Source organism: Carassius gibelio, chromosome A13, assembly GCF_023724105.1.
Source record: "Carassius gibelio isolate Cgi1373 ecotype wild population from Czech Republic chromosome A13, carGib1.2-hapl.c, whole genome shotgun sequence".
Classification (NCBI taxonomy): Eukaryota; Metazoa; Chordata; class Actinopteri; order Cypriniformes; family Cyprinidae; genus Carassius; species Carassius gibelio.
In genome coordinates, this window is record NC_068383.1 from 13,145,548 (window position 1) to 13,168,471 (window position 22,924).

The 22,924-nt window shown below is 39.1% G+C and overlaps 1 protein-coding gene across 1 annotated transcript in view; it reads right to left on the reverse strand.

The window, feature by feature from the left end:
• Positions 1 to 22,924, reverse strand: part of LOC128026190 (B-cell lymphoma/leukemia 11A) — a 50,302-nt gene that overhangs the window by 22,796 nt on the left and 4,582 nt on the right. The gene's annotated exons all lie outside the window — the stretch shown is intronic.

The following is a 22,924-nucleotide window of genomic DNA, read 5'->3' on the forward strand; positions in this document are numbered from 1 at the left end:
TGTCCGCTCGCAGCCAAGCCAAACTGCACCTAAAATTTCATTTAATCTGCTGCAAAAAAAGAGTGTCAGCCACTTAAATGGCAGCTAAAAGCACTACTCTCAGAGAACTGACTGACACTTGCTATTAATAGACCCTGGCAACAGGGGAGTGGTTACGGTTGCTACCCGTCCCTTAAAATACGGAATCGTCCCGTATTTAAAGATAAAATTATTTGTCCTGTATCAAATCAATAGGGTATGCGATTTTTCCCGTATTTTACAAAGGCCAACACATATTTGAATAAACAAATACGTATTATGCACTGTTTATTATACAAATAGCAATTATAATAAAATCAGTTTGATCAGAATATTAGAAAATAGCGATGTGGTCTCCAGAACGCAGGCCGTGAAAGCAGCATGCAGTAAACCTGTGCGTTTTAAAACATCTGGAGCTCACATCTGCCCTTTGAACACAAGGCTCTCCAGATGTAGAGCTGAACGGGAAAGTTATCAATGGCGCTGTCCAGTAACTAATGATGAGCGCGCAGTTTGCAGAGAAGCATTTGCAAAAATGAAACTTTTTTTCATTGTCTACACTCCCACAAGTTGTTCCAAAACTGTAATAATTTCTTTCTTCTGTTGAACATAAAAGAAGATACTTTGAAGAATTGTGGGTAACCAAACTTAGCCAGCTGCAGAACTGTCAAAAAGACTAATAATAATTCATATTTATAAATAATCAAATTTAAAATAACAATAGGAATGTGCTCTGTTGCAAGTTTACATATTTTAGCATGTTTTCTCATGGTGTATTGTTGAGCTCAGAGTTCTTCAATGATTATTTGTGTCCTTATTTTGAGGGGGGGGGGGGGGATTCGTGAATGCCTCGCTGAAGGTGGCAACCCAATAGGAGTGGTGGCAGACATTTAGTGTAACCGTAGAGAGACGCCGGGTGCCTGGGAAACGGGAGTGGATGGTCCCAGCTCCAAGTCTCCTCTCACAAACCGCCTGCACCCATACCCCGCTTAAACTCCACCCTTCCCCTGCCCCATTAGCCAACCCAAAACAGCCAATGACGCACGGTCTCTCTTACAGCCCTCGGCCGTCATGCAACAATGGGCCTACATACTTTTGTCTGCAAATCTGGGGGCAAGCAGGAGACAAGGAGGTGCTAGCTGAAAGAAAGGTTGAGGATTTATAGATGATATAAAAATGGCCCCTTTTCAACTTAAGCCCCCATATGTCTGAATGGAGACTCGGCTCTCCGGTCACAGGTCTGTCAAGCTGTGACAGTTTGGACCCGGTCAAGGAGCAAAAGATTAGCGCATGGAAGAAGGGGGAAATTGTGAAGGGGGGGCGGGGGGACAGGTTGAGCAGCTTACTGTGTCATTACACAAGGTCTCAACACGCCCAATGTGGGAATCTGAGACAGGGCCTGGCAGGTCAGGGCTGAGCTCGAAGCAATAGAGCACCACGCTAAAACCACTCCATGTGTGTTTAAGAGCCAAAAGCCCAACGGACACATCATCGCACTCTCTTTCTCTCATACACACAGGAGAGAGAGTATTTATAGAGAGGAGGAAACACCCTTCCACTGAAAAATAAACAGATTCACTGTAGATCACTGAGGCAACAACATAAAAAAGCGTTCCGGTTCAACGACTTCACAGACACTGCTCTCTCGGTTTTGTTTTTCACTACCTGTTTTCTGCTCAGGTGTCGAGAGGTGAAGCCGTCTAGAGTGGACACATGTGGCAGGAAAACTCTGTGAGAAATATCACGAGAGACATAAAGGAACAATGGAGTAAGACACTATGGGGTTTGACTTTCACATTAGTGAGGTTTCAATGTGTCTATTCTTATTATGATTAAGTCAACATTAGGGCACAACCATTCCTGATTCCTATACAGATTCCTATAAAGATATTCCTAGTAAGAATTTCACCATTTAAAAGGCAAATGTCTTATGGTTGTGAGCACCTTTAACAATCAGGTCCCAAAATGCCCCCATCACAAATGACGAACACAACATGGTCTTATTTTTCCTATGTTCATGAATGATGAATAATTTTCAATACGAGTGTTTCAAGGTGTATTTTGATGCAATTTTTGCATTTTAATAATCGATCTTTGTTGTAACTGCCAAGTACTCGTGGACGTCTCTAACATATCAACTCAAAAGCAGGCTGGAAACAGAGAGATGGACAGAAAGAGGGAGACAGGGGGAAGAGAGCGGGCAGGGGGCCTCTCACAGCCTCTGATGAAGACATGAAGGGGAGTGAATGCAGGGGGTGATGTAGTCGGCTGAAGGAGATTTTCACTTCTGCATTCTTGTCATGTCCAGATGTTCCCCTCTAAACAAACACACGCACACTCTTACGCACATCACTACACCAAACAGTGTCCACATGTACTCAGTCTATACAAACACAGTACACTACATCAGCAGAGTGACTACTGCATCAATACTATTGGACCAAAGATGGATTTTTCCCAGAGAGCAGGACCAATGGCAGATATAAAGAATATATATAGAGAGAGAAAAATATTTATATATACAATATTTAAACTGTATTGTATTATATATATATATATATATATATATATATATATATATATATATATATATATATATATATATATATATATATATATATACAGTTTAAATATTGAAAATTAAATGCACATACAATGCTGAATCTATCAAATTACTTTACAGAATACTTACGAAATAAACTAAATTGACATTTGACTTATTAATACTACTCTTTTTATACTGAAGTTCTCTAACAGTTGTCTTACAGTCAAGTTTATATGTAGTACATCAGAAGTGAGTTTTACTCTTGTACAGGAAGCATGGTGGTGGACCTGTTATGCAAAACAACCTCCCTCATCTCCTCCAAGTGTGTCGCTTTTCGGACTAGGCCACGACAGCGGCGAGCTGCTCAGCGCACACTGACGAGCGAGGGGAATCGTGCGCTGATTACTGGCAGCTTGCCTCTCTGACTTGGCAGCTAGTGGTCACTGGGGGAGTAGGACATGATAGAGGCAGGATTTAGCCTCCGCTACACACACAGGGTAATGAGAGCCAGCCAGCGTGGATTTATGTGCATTAGGAGGCACTGGGCTACCCGGCCTGTGAGACATTTATTTGGCTTTATTAGCCTTGTGGCATATGCGTATAGGAGGTAATTTGGTTAAAGCTGTTAGGTCCATTATGCAGCAAGCATCATCGGAGGAGGGAGAGGGCTGTTATTAGTGGTTATCAGATGAGAATTATGAATGATAACGGAGGCCCATCTCTGATTTGTGTGGCTAAGGTCTCCATTTAAATTATGCATGCAGTGCAGAGGCGATAAACAGCGGGGCATCTGTGCAGGAGACATGGCCTCTCCCGTGGTCAGGAAAATACTCCAGTTCCCGCTTTAAAATAACACACGCACTTACAAACACACACAAATACCCACAGAAAATCAATCCTGAACTGTACTCGCCCTTCAGTCTATAAAAGCTCTGTGTGTGTTCCTGTTTGCAGTAGCCTGGGCTGTGTCTTCAGCCAGCGCAGTACGGCCCGCTGGTCAGATATGTGTGTGTCACTGCAGTGGGATGCTGGACTGCTCTTACAGTTTACTCTCTCTTCCTGTGACACGCTCACCTCCGCTGAGTCTTGTGAAAGCTCAGTGTCACAGAGTAAACCTCTTTTGCTCATTTCTGTGTAAAAGATCAATAAATCAAGTACAAAGGAGTGTAAGACATATGAAGAGTGTTACACAGTCCTTTAGTCTGTGGGGCATATGGGTCATCTGACAGTTCTGCACTGTCTGGTCAAGCAGAAAAAGTCATCTGTGTCTAGTCACGAGGACCATGAGACAAAAAAACTAAAGAGAGCAAAATAATTTCATTATATAAATACATAGAAAAACATATTTGCATTTCTGCATATTTATTCCAGAGTTGGAAGAGAACTATAATATTTATAGAGATTTTTGCAGACATTTTTAATCCAAAGAAATTTTGTAATATATTACTATGGAATTGTATTAGTTATAATTGTGATTAATTATTATTTATTTTATTTTTTTAATTTTTTTCAGTTTGTGTTTCCAAGAATTCAAGCACATGATTTTGACAGTGCCAAAACCATACTTTCCAACAATCAGCAAATTTGTGTCCTGAATATTAGTGACACATTATAATTTAATTAATATACATTTATTCATTAAGCAACAATTAAGCAATAATAAATAATAATAATAATATAATATAATAAATAACTGCTTTGGGATAACTCGGCCTTCAAAGACATTAAAAAGCTGCAGAGTCATATGCATGAGGTTTGTACAACTTTAATCTCACCAGGTTTATCACAATAGAGTAAAACTGTAATTTTTACAGTACGTCTCCCCCTGTCCTGCAAAAGAACTACTGTACAGCTTAAAATAACTCAAGAGCCAGTGACTCTTTGGCTATTGATACAACCTCAACTCCAGCAGTGAGGTTACATAGTCTCCTCCCCGCACGCTGCCTCGCACATGCAGCAGACCAGCAGAAGGCATTAACAACTTTTCATTAAAAGGCTAAAAAGCCTGGCAGAGGTCAGAGTTCACAGCATCAGCTCTACAGAACAGAACAGTGTGGATTATGGAATCGGTGCAATGCGTTTAACAGCACAGAGTTATAAAAATGGAATGTTAAAAAAGAGAGAGAGAGAGAGATACACTCCTACACAAGCCCCTGTGTCACAGGCTGTGTTTGCCGGAAAGGCAGAGCAGTACAACATTGAACAAAGAACAGCCAGGCTGGCATGATGTATGTGTGTGTGTGTGTGTGTGTGTGTGTGTGTGTGTGTGTGTGTGTGTGTGTACGCAAAAGCGAAAGAGAGGGTAAGAGTTTGCCCGCGGCATGCCGAGATGTCAAAACTGTCTCTCAGTAGCTGCAGAGAGACGCAGACAAAGGCAGAGTCAGCCACTGCTGCTATTGATTACTTCTCACTGGAGAGCACTGTGTGAAGAGGGAAGACAATGGAGCAGATCAAACTCACACACTCACCTCGCCACCCCACACAGAGTGCCACCGGCCTCTGCTCTCATGCAAACCACAAACCCTGTGCTGTACTCGCCAAAAAAAAAAATAAAGAAAATAAAGGAATAGATGAGTCCACAATAAAAATTACATCATTATTCACTCTCATGTAATTTCAAACCGGTATGACTTTCTTTCTGTGGAACACAAATGGAGGATTTCTAATGAATTCAACGGCTACTCTTTTATGTATGTATAAAGTAGACATGCACGCACACTTTTACTCTCAGTGACTCTTTTAATTTATTCTTAATCTTCTACAAAAGATGTGTGTTGAACAGAAGTGATTTACTCAAAATCTGCCCTTGCTTTTCTTAGTGACAGTTTCATTGAACTTTTTTTTTCATCTGTCCAATGAATTGGTTCATCCAAAACCTGTTTGATACTTTGTGAACAAATCATTCAAATGGTTTAGTGAACTGAATAGAGCATTTAATTGAAAAGATCTGATGCAAAAGACCAACAAATTGAATTTCAAGTTGTTTTTCCCTGAAAATGTGAATCAGCTAACTGAATCATTGATCACAGCGGTTAAATGCCAACTGGATTAGAAGATTTTTAGAATCAGAATTAGATGAGCTTTATTCGCCAAGTGTACACAAACAAAATTTGCTGTGTTCTCCAGGAGCTCTGGATACATGCATTAATGCATGCATATGCATCTTTATTTATTTATCCTACTTATTCAAATATATACATGTATATTTGTGTCCTTTTTAACTAAACGTTTGGAGAAGAGTGATCAGGATATTCTTCATAAATGTTTCTTGTTTTCTACAGCTGAAATTCATACAGGTTTGGAACCACATAAGAGTGAGTAAATAATGACCAAAATATTCCCTTTTGGGTGAACTATTCCTTTAAAACCCACATTTTACAGCTGCTCAGATTCATTTCTCTACATATACCCTTTTCTATACCTAATGAATTACACACATAAAGCTGTCTGGATATTTTAGTATTCAGGATTATAGTTTTGTTGGACACATTGAAGCTATCAGTTGTGGACTGGTGCCCCATTAAGGGCACTGATGTGGCTTTTGATGGTCCTTCTCCAGGAGTAATAGCTGTGGAAAACTGCTCTCTCTCCCTTTTTTCACTCTCACTCTATGCCTCAGTGCCAAAGAGCTCTTGTCCAGGCAAACTGTAAATAAAAGGCACTTTAACAAGACTTCACACAGCCCAAAAGCAAACATCACAGATACTCTGGCCCCTGTAAGCAGAAAGACTTCATGTTTGCATAACTAAACAGATACATCTAACAGTGGGTGAACCTGTATCCAAGATAAACACAACTATATCCTTTCATGGCACGGACAGTAAACAACAGAAATGGGTTATATAAACACAATTATAAAAGAAAAAAACTTGTTTTAATTCAAGCCAATTATAGCCCTATAAAGGGAGGAGCACCAGGGGTGTTCAGGATGGAGGGAGAGAAAGGGTGCGCAGGTGCTGATGTGAATCTGGAGAGCATGTCCATTCATCAAACGGCCCAATCTTACGACCCCCGCACACAAATAAAATATGCCACGGTAAACATCATCCATACATCAAACTCCAACACCAGCAGGCCCATTAACTTTCTCTCTCTCTATTGATGTGAATAGAAGCAGCTGAAGGGACGGGCGGTTTAAGGATCACTCAAGTCCCCTGTGTTGCTAATAACCAATTTCTTGCCATCTTCCCAATTTGTAATGAAAAACACTTAGAAACTGGCTGTTGTCAACAAAAAACAAGCTTCAAGGGCTTGCTGTGGTTTTCCAAAGAAATAAAAAGCTCAGAGGGTTAACATTTGAAAATTAAGAAGTTAATTACGACAGCCATAATTATTATTATTGTAATTTTACAGTTGTACTATAATAATAATTATAATAATAATAATTGTATTATATTATATTTCTCAAATACATTTTTCTTTTACAATATGTCTTAACTTTTATTACTATCATTATTATGTCATTTTAATATATTGTATCTAATACTAATACAAATCTATCCATCACATTTTAAATCGCACTTGCAATTTTTGAGAAAAAAATTTATTTGATTCTTTCCCCAAAATGTGCAGCCCTATAATAAACCATATAAAAATGCATAGCACAAACAAATGTTTGAAAGCATAATACATTTTTAATAACACTGAACTATTTCAGTACTATATAATACATTTAAATACAAAAATAAAATAAAATAAAATAAAAATATGCATATAAGTAATAATCATTTATCTTGCATGATCTTGGGTTTATTTTTTTCAAAGAGCTTGTCACAATGCTGTGTTCCTGTAGCTCAAGTGGTTGGGGGTTCGAATCCCAGGGATCACATGTTGGGAGAAAATTGTTAGCCTGAACTTAATGAAAGTCGCTTTGGATAAAAGTGTCTGCTAAATGCATAAATGTAATTTAATTTTAATGCATTATGGGACTTCACTATGGACACCACCATAAATTCGACCAAAACTTAAGGTAAAAATGCATGAAGAACACGCCTATGACATCTTTAAATGTTGCTCAAAAGTTTTAAAAGAGAGCAAGTGAAGTGTGAAGGGAACGAGACGGTTGAGAAGAGGAGGAAGTAGAGGAGTTTATTTTTCAGTTGGTGTAGTGGGATTTTGTTTTTGAAAGTTCCTGTTTGTTTGTGTGCAATGCTAACATTAAATAATTTGAGATCCTTGTTTTTGCAGTTTCTTGGACATTGTGTGTTTTCTGGTACAGCGTGTCCAGAAATAGACTGTTGGCCGAAGTTGCAAGAAATAGTATCGCGTTTGCTCTGTGCTATTTAATACACGCATAGCCAGATCACATCTATCCTTAGAAATCCAAGCCAGCTACAGTGACGGTGGGCAGGGTGTAATGAATTCCATGTTGTCTATGCTGAGCCTGTCCTCCTATACGTACCACTCTGGTCTCTCTATGTCCGACCAGCCTGTCAGTCGGGCCCAAGCTGAGCCGTATCTGGCCTGTGGTTACATCTGGGGTTCAGATCTCTGACCCCAGTCGGGTTACATGTACCACAGTCCGTTCTTCCACACACATACATGAGCAGCAACATGAACACACTCTGAAATGCCAGCCGTCTCATGTAGCACACACACGGTGACCTGTGTATCTGCCACCAAAACAAAGCTCTGGGTGCCGAACATGTACATGCTGGTTTGCTTAAAGAGACAGTTAACAATTAAAATCTGTCATTATTTACTCACCTATAAATGTCGTCCCAAATTGTATGACTTATTTTCTTCTGTGGAACACAAAAGAAGATATTTTAAAGTGATTTTGTTAATACAATGAAGGTCAGGGTGTTGTTTTGGACTCCATTTATTTTATTTATATGGGGGAAAAAATGGTTGGAACATTGTTCAAAATATTTTCTTTTTCGTTTCACAGGTGGAAATAAAATCTTATAGTTTTAGGATAGCATGAGGGTGAGCAAATGATGATACAGTTTCATTTTTTAGTGAATTATTGCTTTTAAAACCAGAGAAACTGGTATTCAGGACAATGCATAATACACAAACACACACACACACAGCTAACATATGACCGAAGACTCACATTTGCTAGTCTGTCCCCGTGAATTGAGGGGAAGAGCTGGAGATATACACAGCCAGTTCCCTAAAGAGTACTTGGAGAAAACTTCTAGACTGACTATTCAGGTCAGCCACACACACTCTCTCACATACAAATAAATGTGACTGCCCTCCAGGCAAACACATATTTGAGAAAAAAAAAACTCACCAGGAAATCATTCCACTAAAACTGGTGCAGGTTAATAAAAATGCATAAACATAACTGTGATTGTGTCATGGACATCTGGTGACATAATGAATGCTCTGAGGAGCATAGCAGAATGTGAATATTCACACTCTCAAACACATATAAAGATATATAAAAGCATTGCCTTTTGGTTTGGAAAAATCTAAATGACAACCTCATGTATCATTCAAACTAAAAAGTTAAAAAAGCATAAAGTCAGAGTTGCCTCTCACACCCCCAGCCTGTGATTGACAGTTGGTGGCCATCAGTAAGATCCAGTGAATAACTGTTTCAGCTGTGCTGGTCTATGTGTGTGTGTGTGTGTGTGTGTGTGTGTGTGCGCGCGCGCGTGTGTGTATGTGTGTGTGTGTGTGTGTGCACGTGCGCTGGTCACCATCACCCTCACCATTCTAGTGTAGAATATTTTAAATTGTTTATGTATCAGACTAAATAAATGCTTGGCTCTTGATTGTCACTTTTGGTCAATCTAATGCATCCATTCTGAATAAAAGCATACATTTCTTTCTTTTTTTAAACAATAATAAAAAAAAATAAAAAAAAAAATAAAAATAAAAAAAAAAAATATATATATATATATATATATATATATATATATATATATATATATATATATATATATATATATATATATATATATATATATATATTACATTTATATTTCCAGGTTTTAATGACTTTGGAATCCTGTAGCCCCATGTTTAAATCTAACAATCCATCCCAAGTTTCTCATCACTCTAGGACTGAATCATGAAGCACAGTCTCAACAGATGAATCACTATTGCTGGGTCAGTGCTGGCCCAGGGTTCACTGACCATGAGTAGAGGAAGAAATCAATGGTTGTCCTCTGTTGGCCGAGGGTAAGTGGGTCATACATCAGGGGTCCCGGGTTCAGCAAGCTGCTTAGCAAGTAGCGATCGGCCAGGCGGTCACAGTGCAGCTGGGTGGACAGTGACAGACTCAACCACAGAAATACCCTTGCTATGGCTCTCTCTATACGCCATCCTGTCCAGCATAACACACACAAAGCACCTTCATGTCCCATTTAATGCCCTGTTATAGCCTAAGCTCAGCTTAAATGAACTAAATGGTAACTAAATGACCCCTCTAACACATTGATTTTCTCAAAACGTGTTTTTCATCAACCATATACAATTTTTTCATATTAATTTGAGCTCCTTCTTTACTTTAAATCACCACAGGGACCTGCAGGTCGCGAACATTATCAGTATTGCTTTTCATTTTCTTTTGGTGTTTTGTTTTTGTTCTCAAAAGTCCTCCAAGCTAAAGAAGATGATGACGGAGCCTAGGCTACAAGGCCAGCTAACCGGTCTAAACTGGTTCTGGAATTGGAGTGTGTGCAGCTGGTGGAGAGAAAAGTAGCGTTGTTTAGTGAAAAGGAACCTGGAAGCATTTGAGGAATCGGCTGCAGGTACAGTGTAAGAGAGAGAGAAGATCCAGTAAGAGAGGGAGAAAAGCAGACTGAAAATTAGAGGTAGGAAAAAAGACAAGCAGACAACATGACTGACGAGAGAGAGAGAGAGAGAGAGGAGGAGGGTGAGAGGAATTGTAAAGGCTAGAGTGAGTGTGGGCTATGACACTGTCTCATCAAACAGCTGGACCTTGGCCAAGTTCATCTGTTAATGGACAACCACCATAGGGCCCCAGCACTCCCCCTTCCACCAGCACCTCCCTCACCCCCTCAAACCCTCACCGCTCACTCTTTCTAAGAAAAAGAAACAAATGTAGATTATTCTAAAGCCTTTCTCTTTTTGTAAGAGATAAACAAAGTACTTCAGGTTCAGGGCTCACTTTGGGACTCTGACAAAGCAATCTATCATCCTGTCTGGCTCAGCCAGTTTGACCACACTGAGCCCAAGGAGGCTAATGGACCCACTGGACAATTTTGTCTTTGTGTGGATGCCCCCTCCACTCTGCCACCCCCGTTCCAATGCCCCCTCACAGGCACAGATGTGCTTGCCCATGCCCTCTCCGACCTGGATCCATTCCTTCCTTTGTTTAATTACATACAGTGGGGTCCAAAAAGTGAACATTCTACTATTTTTGTAATGGAATAAAATATTTTTAATTACAAATTATACTGTCAGCTGACAATTTGTGTGTAAAATTGAATTTAAAAAACAACATTCATTTCAGAATTTTGTAGTTTTATTGACAGAATATGCTTGCAGAATATGCACATGCGTGAGTCAAATCCGATTACATTCTCCAGAATGATCCAAAAAGCATCATTTTATTCCATCTTTGTGTTTCAATGGAAGTAAGAACATCTGATAGTCTAAAACATCTGATTGTCTATTCAAAGAATCACATGATCAATAAGACAAATCTACTTATTTAATAGTGCAGAATCTTTATCTTTCTTCATCATTTAAAATAATAACATTAGAATAAAATAAAAAAAAACATTTATTCACAAGTTTAAATTAGATTTGAAATATCGGGTTTACAGAGAAATTTGGAAATGAAGAAAAATGAGACGAAAAGAAGAATTAAGGATGAAATTGAGAGTTGTGTGAGAGATACAGCAGGGGAGAGAAAAGATAAAAAGAATGGTTAGCATTAGCCTCAGACGTGTCGAGGCACATACAGCTCCTGGATTTTCCCTGGAATAACATGCAACGGAGAAAATTAAACTCAAGAGAGGGAAAGTATAAGAGGGAGGGAGATGGAGAAAAGGCACAGAAGAAAAGGTAAAAAAAGAAGTGGACTTCAGAGTATTTTAGTCCTTGCTCGCGGGGATTTTCAAACAGAGGGCGATTCTACTGCAGTTTTTGTCTCGCATTCAAAGACAATATTATATATTCTTTTCATACCTTTCCTCAGTTAGGTATTACATTTATCATATTGCCCAATATTCTTCATAGCTGATAAATAATCTGGTATAGAAGACATGTCACCCATACTATTAGACATTTTTAGAAAGTTCCTCCCCCTCTTAGTGGGTTGTATGAGATGAAAGAAAAAATGTAAAACACAAAGTATTTTAGTACAGTATATACATGCAAACTGTTAACGGATAGGAACGCCATGAAAATCATTTGGTTCAAGTATTTATTAAAAATAAAAATGGAAAGTTCTGAATAAGTACCGACTCTTGGTTCCCAACTATATTCAACAGTAAATGCATAGTGCTCACTTTTCTTCCTTTACAGCAGTGACAGTCACCTAAGTAATATTTATTAGCCAGGCTGATAAAGTTTTTAATATGTCTCTTCCCACTTTTCAGATTGTACCTGGTTTCTGCTGACAACTGATACAAGGATTAAGGCAGACACAACATGAGCAGGTCGTCTATATAACGTGTGTTTCAAGCATGTTTATGCATGCGTGTGTGTGTGTGTGTGTTGTATGAGCTCAGGCAACAGACTAGAGACAGCAGCACCCATCAGGGACAGGTTCCTGTTCAGAGCACAAACAGACACGGTTCACAACCCCCACTGTGAAACAAACAGTTCAGAGCCTCTGCCAGGATCTCATCTCACACTTACACACACACACACACACACACACACACGAGCGAATGCATGCGGCACAACAACAGATCACGCAAGCTGACTGCTAGCAGTTCAGAGAAAGACATCTCAATCAAACAAAAAATATAATTCCCAAAGGATGACAATCCACTCTCTGCTGTCCAGGTGCAAAGAGATGGTGGCAAAGAGGGAAACGAGTCTAAAGCTGAATTGAAGATGGAATTAGACACAGATGGCTGAAAAGAAGACCTCAGGATGGAGAGATTGATAGAGTATTTACTCTTTAAGTCCGCTAATCAAGGAGAAAAGAGAACTAATCAACCCACATTACAGAGATCAGACATGCTGCCCAGGATAGAGTCAAATGGACAGCCAGTGCTTATCCCCTAAACATGCACAGCCATTTCGTTCTTTCTTTACCCATTTTGATACGATAAATTATCCATTAGATTTCATCATTATCTAACTAAGGCAATTACATCAAGAAAATGATAGCGCGTGTGGAATCAATTATGCATGCCCTTGGCCGGAGACCAGAGGCTGGGAAGTCGGAAAAGGGCAGATCCACTCTGCACATGCACAAAAACACACACTCATGCAAAGAAACCCATACTACACCACGCTACACACACACACACACACATACACAAATAAAAAAAAGACCCTGGATCTCACAGATGTGCCCCATCAGTTCATCTTACTGCGTAAAAAGTTCATGCACTTAATAATTTATTTGTGTTCTGGATACGGTTTCCCAGCTGAATATTAACAACTCTGAAGCGTGCTCACAGCCGGGGTAGGGCTAAAGGAGTCCGGAGGAAACGGTGCCTGCCGAGTCCCACCGGCCCGAGTCTATTCTCCTCCCCCTCCAACTCTGTCCTCCCCTCCTCTCCTGAAAGTGGCATGTCCATCCAAGAAGTAAAACCATGCATCCGCGCGCAACTTACTTTCTTTCCTGATTAAGAATTCTTTTTCATTGCAAAGCAGGTTTCAGTGCTCCCTCAAAGCACTTCTGGCAAAAACAGGTGCGGAAAGAAAACAGAAAAAAAGCAATATGCAAACTATAAAGGGAAAATAAATATTTATCCTTGGGGTTTTTTTTATTATTATTATTTTAGTTGTTTATTATTTTTATTACTATTATTATTGAAATATATTTTTATTATTTCATTATTATATTATTAAAATATGATTAATTATGTATTGTAAAAAAAAATCAGCTCTCTATCTGATTACTTCTCATTATAATATATGCATGAATTTATCTGACTGACATTTTTTGTCCACAAGCCCACTCTCAGTCTCTTTCTGGTTCAATTACATATGACTCTTTTGGGGAATGCATACGCTGATACAAGTCGAGATTTGTGTGTGTGTGTGTGTGTAGGTCTTCATGTGCATTTTCATATGGGTTCCGAATGTATAAACGCATTTTTGAGATCTGGAACCAATACAGCCACATGTCCAGATGTGGAGGGACACATGCAATGTGCTGAAAGATTTAATTAATTTCCCTCAGCATGTTAACAGAGAGCCTCACTTAGTAAGACAAATCACTCTCTGAAAATGGCACTAGCATTTGAGTCCCAGCAAGAGTGTGTGTGTGTGTGTCTGTGTGTTTGGGATGGAGGAGGTTTTCAACATCTGCTTCCTCAATGGGAAGGGGGGTTAGGGTGGGTTTGGAGCAGAAAAAAAAGCATGAATGTCATCATATGCAGAAGGCAGAATTGTTGTCAGTGTGTGCGTAATTTGAGTGGTTAGACGAGGCTCTCTCCACTATCTCTGCAGTATGTTACAGCAGCGGGCTGAGCCGGGTCTGATCAGCAGTGATTAAGTGCGCCGCTGTATGCAAGGTGCATTAATGAGGGTGTGCAGAGTCATCAAGTAAATTAAATATGTCAAATCTCCCGGTGAACTTTCAATCTTCACATACAAAACGTTGCTTTAATTTACAACCTCCATTTCTCATTCAAAATCCAGGATGAAAAAAAGCAAAGCTCAGAAGCAATTTATACCTTTACATCTTTTCTTCATTTTTCTTCCTCAGGACACCCCTCCTCTGTATAAGCATGCACGCACACTTATAAACACATGCATGCTTTTTCATACACAGCTCCCTTCACAAGGTCTGACAGGCCATGCTGATGTGTTCAGAATGCGTATGGTAATAGGCCAATCAAAAATGCAAAACAATTGGCAATTACTGAGAAGACCTAATGGTCATTAGAATTTACAACTAGGTAATGAACTAAAGTCTGCCCACACCATGCATATTCATAAAGCAATTTAGGCTTTGAAGATTAAAGAAGTGCTTAAAATTCAAATGAGCCTGAGCAAATTATCAGTAAGATTCAGTCAGGAAGTAGCAGTCCGTGTGTGTGTGTGTGTGTCGCTAGCACACGTTTTTATGAGTAGATGTTGCATCATTTTCCTCAAGTTTGTTAACAGGAAAAGCCGAGAATGTGTGTATGTGTAAGTATTTAAGCCCTGTGGGCCTGACGGAGGCTAGTGAGTGTCTAGGTGTGAGCTTAGAGACCAATCAACACAATAATGGCTGCTTAACAAAGCTGGCTCTCAGCTTTACTCGACTCTTCAAATTCTTTATTTGTTTCCATCCTGTTTCATACAGATCCGTTCATTCATAAAGAGGAAACACTTTTCTGGTAATTGTCGGTTTATTGAGTAAATGATCATTTGAAAAGCAGTTCAATATTTGTGGCAGCAGACATCGGAGTAAGTAGAGCGGTAACAGAGGTTATAAAAAAATGTTTTAGTGCAGATATAATCGTTTGTTTCCGTTAGTTATGCAAATAACAGTGCTGCTATAATATTTTAAATAAAAGCAATTCAATTAAATCAAATAAAAGAAAAGCTATAGCTAAAATAAAATACAAATACACTGCATCAAAAAGACAATTTTGTACAAATAAATGTCACATTTTGTACTATATAAAAAACACAGAACAAGCCACATCATTGAGAAATAAACTCAGTTCTCCTCAATTATACCAACAGAGCTTTCAGTTTTCAACACTCATGGATCAACGTCATCAAAAGAGATAATTTGGTGTCTTTATCAATGAAACTGAAGGTTGATCATTTTCTATTAGTTATGTGAATTAAACTGCCAATGTTATACTTACAATCCAAGCAATTTAATTAAATAAAAGCAACAGCTAAATAATAAACACATTGCACTTATCAACAACAAAAAAACACCATGTACAAAAAAGTTGTATTATTAAAAATGGTGTATTATAAAAAGCCACATGAGACATAAATTCAATTCTCCTCAATTACACAAACGAGAAGGTCTTCAACTGAGCGCTCACGGAGTGACAAAAAAAAAGTATAATTTGGAGTCTTTATCAATAACATTAAAGGTTGATATCTGTGTCTAACTGTACACAGATCAAATATTAGAGCTTCTGTGGTCACAGGCAGGTTGAGCCGATGTGGGCTGCAGCTGGGCTCTGGGTGGCTTCATCCCACTCAAATCTAAAAATAAAGCAATTCACTTATTGACAGGCAGGAGGGGAAAGAGTATGACAGGCCGTCCTGCTCTAGGTGAGGGGCTGTGACCTACACAGGTCTCCAGCACAGTACAGAAGAGATTCAGAGCCCAGTCACCACTGGAACTGACAGAACAGGCCATTTCTGAGCATTCATATGGATCTGTATACAGTATACAGACATATACAGTATGTGCATACACAACACACAAGCTACAGTGAGTGACCTTACCATAATGCATATCTGGATATCTAAACATCCACCAGACCAATGTCAAATAGTAATCATATAAACATAACCAAGATAATAAAAGTATCTAATGCCAACTAATGTTTCTTTTTCAAAATGTAACATATACTGTAAAACAAAATGTAAATAAAACAATAATTAATCATTAATCTGTGCAAGATCTAAGCCCTCGTCACGCAAAGCTTATGCATACAGTCTCCGCTGCAGAGTCTAAAACCACATGCAAATACGTGCACACACACACACATACACAAACACTACAACCCACTAAAACTAGGCAGGCACCCAATACCAACATGAGCAGAGCAGGCAACCACCCAAATCACACACAAACACAGAGAGGGAAATACGAACAGCAGCTCCAGTTGTGGCACGCACGCTCTTGAGGTCCTCACATGGGCGAGGGGTGTGCGGTGGCTTCAAGTAAAGTCTAAGTGAAAGATTTTGACATGGATCCACCAGCCTGCAAGAGACAAGCCTGTCCTGCTTAACACTGTGTTGTTGTTGTTGTTTTTAACAGAACTGGATCAGAAAGGTAGTATCTAACATCCATTTAGTTAATAATTCTTTAGGATAAAAAAAAAATAGACACAAATAAATCGATTGCTCACAAACAAAGACAATTAATATGTAAAACTATCAATTAGTTAATTAAGATAAATACAGATTATTCAGTTCTGAAAGAATTTGATAAGAAATTTTTGAGTTTATTTTAAGATCTCATTTGATTGTAAGCTTTTTATATTGGCAACAATGAGCACAGTTTGAAACATTGAAGAGCTCTTCTAAAACAGTTTTTTCTGAGCAGAATAATTTGAGAAAAAGCACAAGATTGTAGAAAAATCTCATGTTCTTTTATAGCTCAGTTAACTTTTAAGTTTCAAATAACAAATTAAAGAGTATAAAAATAATTTTTCTCCCCAGATGTTTCGCTTTAGGAGAAAATGCTCTAGGAGAAATAATAATAGACACAAATGAGATGACTGTTTACATATAAACAAGAAAATGAATGTGGATTCATTTAAATTAAGAATTTGATGAATGATTGAGTTCATATTGAGATCTCATTTTGGTTGCAGACTTTGATATCTTGGCAAATCTTAGCAGAATTAAGACATTGTTAAGAACTCTTCTAAACCTATGAGATTCCTTAAGTAATTTTCAGAGGAGAAAATCTGAAAAGTATAGGAATACAACACAAACTGAGCTCTTTCATTGCTCCGCTGACTTTTACATTTTAAAAGGAAGAAAATAATCATTCTAGGAGAAAAGGTTAGTAAAAGTTAACATTTTATGAGATATTTCTCACAATATTATTTAGAAGTAATAAAAAATAGACACTAATGAGATAATTGTTAAACACCAGCGAGAGATATCAAGTTGAATAAATTAAAATCAAATTAAAACTAGATCTCAGCTAATACAGTTCTCGAAGAATTTGATAAGAAATGTTTGAGTTCATACTGATATTGCGTTTGATTAAAAACTTTGATATCTTTGTCAAATCTGAAAACAGTCTTCAGAGGTATTTCAGAGGAGGAAAAGATATCAGCAAATAAAAAAAAATAAAATAAAAATAATCTCTGTGTCATTTGGAGCAACTGTTGACATATTAAAGCGATCTCGTTTGTGATTTTTCTTCCCTACAGGTGGGAAGCAGACGCCCCTAAGAGATTAGCAGAGACAGAATGATAGAAGGAGCGACAAAACAGAGAGGAAAGGAGAAGAGAGAAAAAAACACCAAGCGCTGAAGGTGTCTGTAGAGACTCAAGTCCTGCCATCTGTAACCATTAGAGCCCAGATGAATTGATCGTATTGAGCAACCCGGCTGGCGCGGGGGCATAGCTGGTCAAGGTGACCTCGTAGTGGAGTACTGTCCACCTTGTGCTACCAGGAGAGATAGAGTAAAAAGAAAGAAGTGTGTGTTCGAAAATGAACTAGCATAGCTCTGGAGCAGTGACGAGCCCATTACATGTGTCCGACAGTGTGTGTGTGTAAAAGGTAAACAGAGTAGTGGAGGATACCCTCCTGAAGCCCACCCAATGCCTCCAGCCCTGCTCTGTGCCAATTTCTCTTTGGCATTGGCCGCTGAGGGATGTCCTGCAGTACTAGTGCCAACTCTCACACACACACACACACACCTCGCATACACGGCTGCAGAAAACCCCAGACAAACACTCAGGCCTCTCACAGTCATGGCCTAGCACCATTCCTATCTGTGTTTATAGAAGCTGTCTGTAATCCGCTGAGATTTATAAATTTGCTTTGTGGTACATAAACATTTTTATGGACACCTTCCTTGCAAAACATCTGACACAATTTGAGAGCTGTAGTTTGACAGGACCCAGTGGGTCTGTGCACGTCCACCCACATAAAAAAATCCACACACATGTTGGTACAAAAAAAAAAAAAAACATGAAAACGAGGAGATCAGACAAGAGGGGTGCTTGAATATCAGTAGAAAGGCATAATCACACTTCTCACGGACCTAAAATCGAACTCTACACCGGCACGTATCTGCGAACAACAACAGATACTGAGCATTTTTGCATTTAGCTTTTATTTTCCATCTAACATCCGCCGGAAAGACAAAGCGATCACTCGAGGTAGTCCTGGAAAGACAGCGTGATCAGGTGGCATTATGGAGATGAGGACAGACAGAAAGGAGAGAGCTGGGTATTTCTCCTCTTGTGATGGAGGAGGCGATGCCATTGTCTGCAGGAGGGAGGGATGGGTGGGGGGGTGAGAGCATCATTGGGTGCTAAGAGCGTATGAAGGGGTGCGGGGGTGGGAGAACTGAGACGGAGCAGGTGGCACTGTGCCAGGCAGTGCCCGTCTGGATGCTAAATACCTTTGTTTCCTTGCAAGCCGGCTTTGGTGCAAAAAAAAAAAAAAAACAGGTAAAAACAACATGATTTTTAAGGTTAAAAGCCTTCAGATATACAATTTTCATATAATATATGAATTTCACCTGATAACAAATAAGTCTTGCACGAACAACAACTAAAAAATGGATTCTGTTTGTTTCCCATGCAACACAAAATTCCCAACCCAACAAAAAACATGTGCTGTAGCCCATTAGATGAAAATGGCGAATGAAAGGAAGCCGTCCACCCCCACAGCACCGAGCCGACTGTATCATGCAAATCAAGCCCGAGGATGCAGAATATCACGATGTTTCTGTGAGGGATGCTGAGAGACACATCACCACATGCAGCAAAACAGCTCCAGGAGAATTAAATACCATTCTGTGCTATTATTACACCTCTTCCCTCTGGAAAAGCACTGCACACCTCTCACACTCACACATTCGGTAATGCTATTTTTCTCCAAGATCAGACAGGAGATGTTACACATATGCAAGGACTAAACACAAACACATATGGGCTTCACACACAGCCCAGAGTTCTTTGAAAGGGACAACTGTGTATGAAGAAATCCTGCCGGTGAAAGGAAATAAAAATTAGATGCGAATGGCATCCCCCCTGTTCGAATGCATATTCATAAAGAGCCACTTCCAGGCTACCATCGCTGCTCGGCTGAGACATGTCTCTTTGTCGCTTCCCGATTATTCATTTTTTTGATTGTATAAAAAAAAAAAAAAGAAAGTATGCACAAATAAAATGATTTTGTGACACTGAACAGCCTCTGTATGCATGCATATTTCCACACATGCCTCTAAGGAAAGTCTATTATGTCTGTCAGAAACACACGCACTCCCATGCTGCACGGGGCAGTTTGGAAAATAAAAGCAACTGCCGTGGTTGCCTCAGTTCTCACTGATGACCGCACGTCAGTTAACGCTGCACCTTACAAGTCCCCTTAAAAAAACGATCAGTGTCAGCACACTCGCTCCCTCGCAGCTGAACTCCAGTGAGGCGCTTTGATGATAATTATGATCATGACAGATCGTCAAGCTCCAGATAATATGTGATTTAAAAAAAGAGGAAGAAAAGAAAAAACAATAAGGAAAAAAAAGCTTAAATTGCTGGGGTCTTTGTTAAGCCGCTCATTTGGGTCACATTTTGGCACAGAAAATTGCAGGCGGCTCACATGCCTGACAATCACACATAGTGTAATTGATTCAATATTAATTGGATGGCCCTGATTTACATTGACTGCTACAGCCATATGCATAACAGAGAGGGAGAGAGTGACAAAATGAGCGAGTGAGTGAGCGAGCAGGAGAGTTAGAGACATTAAAAACCCACCCAGCAAAGGCCATTTAAAAAACAATTATCTGTATTGAGGTCCGTTCTGCATGGAAGCAGTGTTAGTCCGATCTAATCTGCCGATTTATTGGCGAGCAGTCATAATTTCTGAAGGGCTGCCATAGGGAAAGACAGAGTCTTGAAAAGCGCTTGATAAAAAAAAAAAAGTTCAGAGCTCCAAATGGCCTTATATCGCGAGCCAAAGCTAATTCAGTCTGTTCCATCTACATGTTTGTGGACAACGCATTGCGAAACAGAAGATCATAGGCTGTTACTCTGCATAATTTGTAAATTTCATCAGACATCTTATATTGTGCAGCAAAGGACATGAAGTCGACTATATCAACAGAGTGAATTCAAAGCAGTGGGACAACATTTATTCAACAAGACACTTTTGTGACAACCTGTCTAATTTTTTTGCCATTTTAAAGAAATGAGAGCATTCAAAATCTCATTTAGAAATTACAAATGAAATAAATACATTATGACCATATCAAATGACTGCTTGGGAGAGGATAATGTCTCGGTCATCTCCAGTAAGTGCCCCCTCACCAGGATCCATTTTGCTGTTTGGGGTAACACACAGTCTCACACACATGAGTATTGCCCCATTTCTATGCTCACACAGCAAATCCATTCCTCTGTGGCAGTTACTGCCTTTTCTCACACTGAGCAGCTCTATAGGAAATGGAGCTGTTACATCACACATACCACTCCTTATTTGGTCGCCTGAACTAATTAATGATCTTTAAAATATCTTAAATAAATAATAACACTTAATTAATAAAAAAAATATATAACCAATGAATACAAAATAAAAAATAAGCAAAAGTTCATATTAAAATAATATTTATAAAATTAATAAATAGAAAGATATGTACAACATTTTTATATATATATACACACATATAATTACATTTTGATCATTTATATGTCTGTTTTATATATATATATTCAGCCTTGCAGTTTTGTGATGTTCTTGACCACCTCTAACCCAGGTATATACACACACACACACACGCGCTCACTTACTCTCTCTCTCAAATTATTATGGTTTATACATTCATGGTAAGCTGCAGTCATAACTAACCTTGTATATGTTATGTCTGAAATCTTCTATAATTTGGCTAATTAATATGTCTTCCCTGTCTGACCTGCCATGCAGCAGATACAGTAATATGCTGAGAAGCTGTTATGAACCTTCCCACAAAATAGTTTAAAAAAAAAATAATAATAATAATAATAACAAGCACACATAATACCAGTGACCCAACGCTATCAGCTGAACCCTGATACATTATGATGTAAATGAGTTTAATAACCCAGTTTAGCGGCTGACAGAAACGACAGACGTGCATGATAGCCAGCTTGCATAAAGGTTGTATAATTTGTGCTGAAACTGCATCAACATGCTTAAAACAAAGAGGGCAAGCAGACAAAAATGACCCCATTCAGCCTCCATATCTGATCAAATTTAAATGTGCTATAGCACAAAAGTGTGTTCCACAGCAGATTATTGTAAACATTTTACACTCAATCTAGGAGGCTTCATTTTCTGTATCTCAGACTATGCAAGTGGGAACTGTTGGAAAATACTTCAATACTTGAACTCAGCAGACGATAATTAGCCCAGAGCAAAGGGTCAAGTCCAAATGACTGCTGATGGGTCTAACCGGACCCAGACGCTTCCTGGAACCTGATCTTTGAGGCACACCAGAGAATGGCCAAACGTAAAGCCAGGCCAGAAAAACAGACTGGAAAGTCTCACTCTCACATTTTCTAGATTTAAAAAAACAGCCACTCTAAATCGCCCCACCAGCACAAGACACTCATGGACACATAATAACACACTGACAAACTTAAAGCAGTTAATTTCACTTAACGTTCAGCTTAAGCAAGGTTAGACTTACGCTACTCTGAGATTCCAGGGTTGCCTTTGTTTACAGTGGAAACTAGGGACTATGTTTTTTTATGACTGTATTTTCCGTGTTTTATATAGTGCATAAAGTCAACTGCTAATTAAAATGCACATCCACAAAACTAAAACAAATAATTAGCATTGTGTTATTGTTGCCTGACAAACCAAAATAACCGAACGGCCTTCCATTTCCTTTCCTTTTTTGACAGAAAGTGAAAATGTGCACACATGCATTTGTATGGATAAGATGTGGCTATACAAGTACTCACAACGGAATCAAGATACATCTGTCCAGACCACATGAGAGAGGCTGTGCAGCACAGAGAGGCATTTCCCATGAGCCTGTGGACACACACCGAGGGGGATGGCCTCTCCTGTCACAGCAAGGACTCCTCGAACCGCCCCTCCAGTGCCAAACCATTCCCCCTTTTTTTCTCCCAGTAGGGATGAGCAATCCACCATACCATAAAGAGCACACTCTTTGCACTCTACTTCAACAAATCTACAACTTTTAAGTCACACTCTGCCACATTCTTTCTCATTTCATTACCATGAAGAGTGAACGACAAGTTAACACAGAAAAAGGATTTGAAACACAAAGTCCAAATGTGTTAAACTGAAGCATGCAAGCGATCTACGGTTCGAATCTGAGATTAATTATCCAAATCCCACAGAGTCCATCTGAAAGAGATCCTT